Source organism: Rutidosis leptorrhynchoides, chromosome 10, assembly GCF_046630445.1.
Source record: "Rutidosis leptorrhynchoides isolate AG116_Rl617_1_P2 chromosome 10, CSIRO_AGI_Rlap_v1, whole genome shotgun sequence".
Lineage (NCBI taxonomy): Eukaryota > Viridiplantae > Streptophyta > Magnoliopsida > Asterales > Asteraceae > Rutidosis > Rutidosis leptorrhynchoides.
In genome coordinates this window covers 288,644,800-288,655,543 of record NC_092342.1, presented here as the reverse complement: position 1 = coordinate 288,655,543, position 10,744 = coordinate 288,644,800, and positions in this window count along the sequence as shown.

The following is a 10,744-nucleotide window of genomic DNA, read 5'->3' as shown; positions in this document are numbered from 1 at the left end:
GTTTGCCACTTGATTTCATCTTAAACCTCAATTGTATCTTGACGATTACAATCTGCGTTCAAACCTTTCATGATTCTTGAAAACACCTCAATCGATAGGATGAATCAACCGCACTTCATCTACGGAAGGAAAAATTTATGCATATAGTTATGCACCTGAGAAACTCTCGACAACTGAGTAAAAGTTTAACACGTAGCTGCGTCAGATCCTTTGGCATTTATTAGCAAAAATAACTTTGCGATCCACATCAACAACATCCACATCGCAAACCACAACTTCACAATCTGTCCCACGAGCATCAACGTCATACGCACCGTAGTTACCAAGAAATACCAGCAACAATAACCGATGAAGTATTAACTCATTTCCCCTGAAGAAATTTTATGTATATTTAATATATATGAATTTTGAAATCAAAATAAATCTTTTCGTACTAAGCTATTACGTGTGAATCTTAACTGGTAGGTACTACTCGGTTAGTTCATATTACTAATATGCAATGATGTACATCCTTCCTTAACAACTTAACCATTGTTAACTACAATCACTATTTCAACTTAATGAATTCCATTTCATAATAAACCAAGTGTATTATTCAATTACATAATTGATTTTACATTTTCATTTTCGATATACTCGAAACTTTCGAGAAAACATCATTTTTACCTTGCGAAGTTAGCAAGAGTTCCATAAGCACCAAGATGATTCACTGAGGAAATATCAATAAAACTGAATAACGAAGTATTGATTACATTAGTAAAATACTCCACGAAGATTATAAAATCTTTAATGTTTTAGAGATTATTCATTTCTAATCCAGCAAAAAATAAAATGAGCGTAATATGATAATAACTCATTAAATCTGTGTTACATCTGAAGAAAATATACATACATATATTTTCATAAAGACGGTAATAAAAATTCTTTTGTACAAAGTATTAATTGTGAAATCTTTAACGGGTAGGTAATACCCGGGAAATATATAAGTTCGTAATTAATATGTTACACTGTACATTCTTCAACTTTGATTCAAAAATTATTAACAATGCTCACAACGATATACAATCATTTTCATACAAATTCAATTACATATTCTGATATTGACGGATCAGAATCCAAGTCATAACTCTGAACCGGTGACATCATTCTTAGATCTCTACATCTTTCAAAGCTATACTTTGACTTTAAATCTGTAACGACCCGTCAAAATCGCTATTGACGCGGCACGTTAATCATTGATTCCACAGTGAGGTTTTGACCTCTATATGATACGTTTTGATAAAATATTGCATTCATTAAAAAAAGTGACTTTCTAAAAATAGAAAGTTATAAACATGTGGGCGAGTGCTTAGGTATAAGCAAAACCCCAAAATACATAAGTCTTTAATTTACAGGTTGACATCACAGTCCAATTATTTATTACACAACGCAGTTTTATTTTGAATGCAATAAACTTTGTACAAAGCATGAGAGACTCCATGCAGGCAACAAACACATCACAGCGGAAGCAGTCTAAGGACCTGAGAATAAAACATGCTAAAAAGTCAACACGAATGTTGGTGAGTTATAGGTTTAATTGCTCGAGTCATAAACATATATAAAGATAGACCACAAGATTTCATCAAAAGTTTATCAATAGATTCTACGTAACAGAGCACCCTGGTAACTAAACTTAACGCTATAGTGATAATTACCCCATTCGTTTTAATACACGCAAACCAACGTGTCTTAAATTCAAATAACATACGTCCGTTAAAAGGCTAGCGCTCTAGCTCGGACGGGGATGTCAAGCCCTATGGATCCATATACAATTATTCACGCCCACCAGTCCATATCCTATGTACTGGCAGCTACTAGTTACCAAAGCTAAGGGATTTTCGGTTTAACTCAGTATAGAATTTAGTATGTACTTGTGTCTTATTGCGTTTAAAATAAATTGCATGTATTCTCAGCCCAAAAATATTTAAAGTATTTAAAAAGGGAGACTATAAACTCACGGTTCAATATTGAGGTTCAATATTGTAGGCAAATTGCGTAGACGTAATGATGGTAGACGACTGTATGGTTGGCCTTGGATTTAAGAACAATACCCCGAACAATACCCAATATTTCCTTAGCTTAAAGCGGTTTGAAACCCGAATTAAAAACACCCTCGTATATACCTTATTATTATTAAACTTAAACTTAAAATTATAATTATAATATAAATATAAATAAATTACAGAATAAAAATAAAGTGTGAAGTATATCGTCAAACAAACTGGCCTTTTATAGTACTTTTCGATTTTACTGTAGCTCATGCGATCGCATGAGTTTTCAGTGTTTTTGCTATGCGATCGCATGGCCGCCTTTTCCATTTTTGTTTGCTAGTTCGTCGACATCAAATAGTGTCTTTCCTGTAGCAAATAGTGTTTACTGTAGCAAATAGTGTTTACCGTAGCAAATAGTGTTTACTGTAGCACTGTAGCAAAATACGGTTTCACTGTAGCAAATAGTGTTTTACTGTAGCAAAGTCATTTTTACTGTAGCAAATAGTGTTTTACTATAGGAAAGTCGTTTTTACTTGTACATATATATATATATATATATATATATATATATATATACATACATATAATTATTCATGAATCGTCGAGAGTAGTCAAAGGTAATTGTATATATGAAACAGTTCTAAAATTTTAAGACTCAATCTAACAGACTTTGTTTAACGTGTCAAAATAATAAATCGTATAGAGAATTGGTTTAAATAAGTCGAAATTTTTCGGGTCATCACAGTACCTCCCCGTTAAAGAAAATTTCGTCCCGAAATTTTGAGTAGTACCTGTTTCATGAGCGATATCAGCGAACAAATGTGGATACTTTTGCTTCATTTGATCCTCACGTTCCCAAGTAAACTCGGGTCCTCGTCTAGCGTTCCAACGAACCCTAACTATCGGTATTTTGCTTTGTTTTAATTGTTTGACCTCACGGTCCATGATTTCAACAGGTTCTTCGATAAAATGGAGTTTATCATTGATTCGTATTTCGTCAAGAGGAATTACGACATCCTATTCAGCTAAACATTTCTTTAAATTTGACACGTGAAATGTATCATGAACACTACTAAGTTCTTGTGGTAGCTTTAATCGATAAGCAACTGCTCCAATTCTTTCGGTGATTTCAAAGGGTCCTACGTACCTAGGACTTAGCTTTCCCCGTTTACCGAATCGTACAACGCCTTTCCAGGGTGACACTTTCAACATGACTTTGTCGCCCACTTGAAATTCTAGCGGTTTTCTTCTTACATCAACATAACTCTTTTGGCGACTCATGGCCGTTTTCAATCACTGTTGTATTTGAATGATCTTGTCGGTGGTTTCATGAATAATTTCTGGTCCAGTAAGTTGTATTTCTCCTACTTCACTCCAACAGATAGGAGATCTGCACTTTCTACTGTAAAGTGTTTCAAGTGGCGCTGCGTTGATGCTCGTATGATAGCTGTTATTGTATGAAAATTCTGCCAATGGTAAGTGTCGATCCCAGCTGGTTCCAAAGTCAATCACGCATGCCCATAACATGTCTACCAATGTTTGTATTGTTCTTTCACTTTGACCATCTGTCTGTGGGTGATAAGCGGTGCTCATATCTAATCGAGTTCCCAATGCTTTTTGTAATGACTGCCAAAAACGTGATGTGAATCGGGTGTCGCGATCAGATATGATGGAGATGGGTACACCATGCCTGGAAACTACTTCCTTCAAATATAGGCGTGCTAATTTCTCCATACTGTCTGTCTCCTTTATTGGTAGAAAGTGAGCTGATTTAGTTAGACGATCAACTATCACCTAAATAGTATCATGACTACTTGCAGTCCTTGACAATTTCGTAATGAAATCCATGGTTATTCTTTCCCATTTTCACTACAGAATTTGTAGTTGTTGCAGTAATCCTGATGGCTTTTGGTGCTCAGCTTTGACATTTGTACATGTCAAACATTTGCTTACATAAGTAGCAATTTCTGTCTTCATATTAGGCCACCAATAGAACTTCTTGAGATCGTGGTACATTTTCCCATTTCCTGGGTGAATTGAGTACCTCGTTTTGTGTGCTTCATCTAGTACTAGTTGCCTTAGGTTACCATGTCTTGGTACCCATATCCTACCAGCAAAATACAGGGTTCCATCGGCTTTTACTTCAAGCTGTTTTTCTAACCCTCTGCTCATTTCGCCTTTTTCATTTTCTTCTTTTAAAGCCTCTAACTGTGCTGCTTGAATTTGCTTTGTGAGATCAGTACGAATTGTAATATTCAAAGCTCGGACCCTAAGAGGTTTTACTCTTTCTTTCCGACTTAGGGCATCAGCTACAACATTAGCCTTTCCGGGGTGGTAACGGATTTCACAATCGTAATCGTTTAACAACTCTACCCAGCGATGTTGCCTCAAATTGAGTTGTTTTTGATCAAAAATATGCTAAAGACTCTTATGGTCGGTGTATACTGTACACTTGGTGCCATATAGATAGTGTCTCCATATTTTGAGTGCAAAAACTACTGCTTCAAGTTCCAAATCGTGCGTCGTATAGTTCTTTTCATGAATTTTTAGTTGTCGTGAGGCATATGAGATAACTTTTGTGCATTGCATTAATACACATCCTAAACCTTGGCGCGAAGTGTGACAATAGATCACGAAATCATCATTTCCTTCTGGTAATGACAAAATGGGTGCAGACGTTAACTTCTTCTTTAATAACTGGAATGAGGATTCCTGTTCCGTGGACCAATCATACTTCTTTCCCTTTTGAGTCAATAAAGTTAAGGGTTTGGCGATTCTAGAGAAATCTTGAATGAATCTTCGATAGTAACCAGCAAGACCTAAGAATTGGATTTGTGTTGGAGTCTTCGGTGTTTCCCATTTACTAATGGCTTCGATCTTGGCACGGTCAACTTTAATTCCATGTTTACTAACAACATGGCCCAAAAATTGTACTTCTTGTAACCAGAAATCACACTTCGAAAATTTTGCGTACAATTCTTCTTTCTTGAGTATCTCTAGTACCAGTCTTAAGTGTTGCTCATGTTCTTCCTTGTTCTTCGAGTAAATCAATATGTCGTCGATAAAAACAATGACAAATTTGTCTAAATACGGTCTACAGATGCGATTCATTAGATCCATAAATACTGCTGGAGCATTAGTCAATCCAAAAGGCATGACTAAAAATTCATAGTGACCGTAACGGGTTCTGAACGCGGTTTTAGCAACATCTTCTTCCTTTACTCTCAGCTGATGATATCCGGAGCGTAGATCAATCTTAGAATAAACACTTGATCCTTGCAATTGATCAAACAAATCATCAATCCTCGGTAATGGGTACCGATTCTTGATCGTTAATTTGTTTAATTCTCGGTAACCTATGCACATTCTCATAGATCCATCCTTCTTCTTGACGAACAGAATAGGAGCACCCCAAGGTGAAAAACTGGGACGAATAAATCCACGGTCCGATAATTCTTGCAACTGGTCTTGTAATTCTTGCATTTCTGAAGGTGCAAGTCTATATGGAGATCGGGCTACAGGTGCAGCTCCTGGTATGAGATCAATATAGAATTCTACACATCTATGTGGAGGTAGCCCCGGTAATTCTTCTGGAAATACTCCAGGATATTCTCTTACAACCGGCATGTCATCAATGCTTCTTTCTTCAGTATCGATCATCTTTACGTGTGCGAGAATAGCATAACAACCTTTTCTTATAAGTTTCTGGGCCTTCATACAGCTGATAAGGTTTAGCTTCGAGTTGCTTTTCTCCCCATAAATCATTAAAGACGTTTCATCCTTACGAGGGATACGGATTGCTTTCTCAGCGCAAACAACTTCCGCTCTTGTTTTGGACATCCAGTCCATGCCAACGATTACATCAAAACTTCCTAATTCTACGGGTATCAAATCGATTTTGAAGGTTTTACCAGCGAGATTTATTTCGCAACCATGGCAAATTTTATAGGCTTTTATCAGTTTACCATTAGCTAATTCAATAGTATATTTATCATCTAGAGGTAATGATGCACATTTCAGTTTAGAACTAAAGTCTTTACACATATAACTTCTATCAGCACCCGTATCAAACATAATAGAAGATAGTTGATTATTAACGGTAAACGTACCCGTGACAAGATTAGGATCCTCACGTGCTTCACTGGTACTAACATTAAATGCCCTCCCACGTGCGGGTTCTTTGTTCTTTTCCTTATCAGGGTATTGATTTATAAAGTGACCAGACTTCCCGCATCCAAAACATTTCTTGACATCGGTCGGTTTTATCTTTACTTCAGAAACGGTGGCATAACAATCTTTCGCCACATGTCCTTTCTTGTTGCACTTATCACAGACCACTTGGCAATAACCTGCATGATGTGTGTAACATCTTTTGCAGAACGGATGGGGTCCCTTATAGTTTGGACTTGCAGTTGCCCCATCTTGTTTACCTTTAAAAATTTCTTGTTTCTTCAGGTGAGTACTTTTGCCCTTATAGTCTTCCCATTTCCTCTTTCCTTCAGTTGTCTTGACTTCGGTAATTGGTGCCTTAATCGAACTCTCTGTGATCTGGTCCATGAGTTGGTGTGCCATTGTCATGGCTTCCTGCATCGTATTCAGTTTGGACGATGTAACATTTCCTTTGATATTGATCGATAAACCGTCAATATACATTTCTATCTTTCGTTTCTCGTTTGGCACCAAATCGGGACACAACAAGGCTAGTTCCATGAAACACTTTTCACAGTTATTGAGATTCGCGCTGAAAACCTTCATATTACGTAACTCAGATTCCATTTTTCTGATCTCGTTTCGAGGACAGTACTCCTCGATTAGCATCTTTTTCAGTTCTTCCCAAGAGATATCATATGCCGTATCTACTCCTTCTACTTTAGCATAATTGTTCCACCAAGTAAGTGCACCGTCTTGCAACGTGCACGAAGTATACTTTGACTTGTCTCCGTTCGCACAGTTACTGATTTTGAAAACGGACTCCATCTTTTCAAACCATCGGGTTAGACCGACTGGTCCCTCGATCCCACTAAACGTCTGTGGTTTGCATCCTTGAAAATTTTTGTATGAGCATCCGTTTCATGAGTTTGTGTTTACGGCTGCTGCTTTGGCTACTGCTTTGGCTGTTGCTTTTGCTGCCTCAGCTGCAGCAATTCTTTCATTCACACGTTTCTCGACTAGTTCCTCAAACTCAGCATCCGACATTTGAGACATGTTTCTTCAATAAACACAACAGAGATAATTTAATCATATAGAATATTATAGGTAAAATGAGTTGTCAATAGTTAATCGTAGCATATTAATAATATGAACCATTTATTATAAAAGCTTTTTCTTCTTATTAGCATTTTATAATTATTTCTAGGGTATTACCTACCCGTTAAGTTCATACATAATAGCTAGTACAAGGAATTAACTACTAAAATCCTAATAATATTCCACTATGAAAAATTATAGCGAGTTACTACGTTATTATGTAATAATAATAATAATAATAAGTATTAATAATACAAATAATCATTCCATGCATTTATTATTAATAAACCAAAATAATACAATACCATACAATACCGATATTTTACATAACAAGATAGAGTAGCACACATAAGCAATAAAATAGCGCATGGAAGATTTATGGTTGCGAGGTCGTTTATTCAGAACTATCATAAACTTCTTCCCTTTTGGTTCTCTCTGCCAATTGTTTGTGTGCACATGGTTCGACAGACATTCTGGCAGTGTATTTAAGTTTTGGTTGGGGTTTTGAGGTACCCGTTGCCTCAGTGGGTTTAATACAATAAGGGTGGTTACAGATCAAATGGTCATGTTCCTTTTTAATAATTAAGGACTTTTTATTATTGTGGTTGTTTTTATTATCTATAGCAAGTTGGAATTTCTCCTTAGTGACTTCTTTTATTTCATTAGCGAAATACTCCTCCTCACTGATCTCGTCTGATGACGAACTATCTGAGTCATGTGTAGGAGAATATGATGATGAACTGTCTGCATCATGTGTACGAGAATATATACCGGTGGTCATGAACCGAAATCTGCCAGGCAATATATTCACAACCCGCCCGTCGGTGGTGTATCTGGCCCAATGTCCATGTTCGTTTAGAAATGGACAATCCTCGTTTACTCCAGGGATCATGGGTCCATGCCAATGATACTGTGGCTCCGGAAAACTAGAGTTGGGTGGAGCTGGGACCTCCTCTGGGTTTACCAGGATTTGAGATTCCCAGGCTAACACAATTTCTTCTTTAATAGGTATTGGAACGCCCTTTTCAGTTGTGGATAGAATAGATTCAGTGTCCGATTCTGAGTCGTACAAAATGATAGGATTATAAGAAGTCATCTATCACATAATTGAAACAACAATTACATTAGCATATAAATATATCACATATAATGTTTTTGATCAAATGATAAGCAAAAATCAGTAAAAACAAATATGGTCATAGTCCAGACTCACTAATGCATCCTAACAATTACCAGTTAAACACACTAATGTAATTTCTGGTTCCCTATGACCTCAATCTCGGATACCAACTGTAACGACCCGTCAAAATCGCTATTGACGAGGTACGTTAATCATTGATTCCACAGTGAGGTTTTGACCTCTATATGATACGTTTTGATAAAATATTGCATTCATTAAAATAAGTGACTTTCTAAATATAGAAAGTTATAAACATGTGGGCGAGTGCTTAGGTATAAGCAAAACCCCAAAATACATAAGTCTTTAATTTACAGGTTGACATCACAGTCCAATTATTTATTACACAACGCAGTTTTATTTTGAATGCAATAAACTTTGTACAAAGCATGAGTTTTCAGTGTTTTTGATTTACAGGTTGACATTACAGGCCTTTTATAGTAACTTTCGATTTACTGTAGCTCATGCGATTGCATGAGTTTTCAGTGTTTTTGCCATGCGATCGCATGGCCGCCTTTTCCGTTTTTGTTTGCTAGTTCGTCGACATCAAATAGTGTTTTACTGTAGCAAATAGTGTGTTAATGTAGCAAATAGTGTTTACTGTAGCAAATAGTGTTTACTATAGCACGTTAAATCATTCATCTCTTCGCGCTATCTGTGTTACATCATAAAAGAAACTATTTTAGTTTCAAAAATCTGAAAAAAAATTCGAAAAATGGATGTTGAAGTAGTGTTGGGAATTGAAGCATGAGTTAGTATAATATAACGACACTTGACCAACGTGATTATATTACAGTAAGTCATGCTGAGTTTCTAATGGAACACGATAAAGATTCACGGATCATACCCTCATCATGAACCATGTTACATAACTCTTTCATTCTATTTAACCTCTAAATATATCAAGAAAATATTTTTCTTGATGATTCGGATCTTTTTCGGATATTCTGGTAATTTGACAAATCAAGATCGTGCCATTACAATTTCTACTGTAGCACTGTAGCAAAATACGGTTTCACTGTAGTAAATAGTGTTTTACTGTAGCAAAGTCATTTTTACTGTAGCAAATAGTGTTTTACTGTAGGAAAGTCGTTTTTACTTGTACATATATATATATATATACATACATACATATAATTATTCATGAATCGTCGAGAGTAGTCAAAGGTAATTGTATATATGAAACAGTTCTAAAATTTTAAGACTCAATCTAACAGACTTTGTTTAACGTGTCAAAATAATAAATCGTATAGAGAATTGGTTTAAATAAGTCGAAATTTTTCGGGTCATCACAAAATCTGTGCAAGATCCATTAGCATTATTTTTACCGAAAATAACCTTGTAATTCCTTTTCAAAGTATCCAGTATTATCAACCGTTCAACCAGTCAACGACGACCTTTCAGACTTGTAACTTTGGCATATACGTTTTTGTTACTGGGGAACCTTTCATGTTCCACCACATTAACATTAAATGTACCAGTAAATTCATTAATCTGTGACTTAAAGTCTCTTCGAAAAATCATTATAATTGTTCATTGAAACCCTATCATGTACTCATCCACATCTTGTAACGGTAGTTGCCATACCAACTACCGGGAATTAGCAATCAGTATTTTGAATTTCGCCGCAATTCTACGCCAACAGTTATATATATACATATAATGTCTATCTCCTAGACTTATTTACTTCGAAGGTGAAGTTTCTGGAAAAAAACACCCAAACTAGTTCTCCGAATTTTGGAAAAATGTTGATGAAGCAGCAAAAACTGTAAACGACCTTAACAGTCAAAAGTTTGATGATAAAGAATAGTATGGTGGTAAAGCTGAGAAAAAAAGATGGTTTGGAACTGAAAACGGATTGAGCAGACCATGAAGGAGGCTGTGGACAAATCACAAAGACTAAACCTCCCTTCAAAGAATACAAATGATTCAGTATCTGCTGAAGTCATTAACGAATACCTTGCTCCTGACTCAAAATCCGTTACGAATAAATTTTCTTCATCATCCTTCAATATTAGAAATTCTAAGATATCATCATATCTTTCATTATAAATATCTTCGATATTTCTAAAGATATCTTCATAACTATTATTATCTTAAATCATTCATCTCTTCACGCTATCTGTGTTACATCATAAAAGAAACTATTTTAGTTTTAAAAATCTGAAAAAAATTCAAAAAATGGATGTCGAAGTAATGTTGGGAATTGAAGCATGAGTTAGTATAATATAATGACACTTGACCAACGTGATTATATTACAGTAAGTCATGCTGAGTTTCTAATGGAACG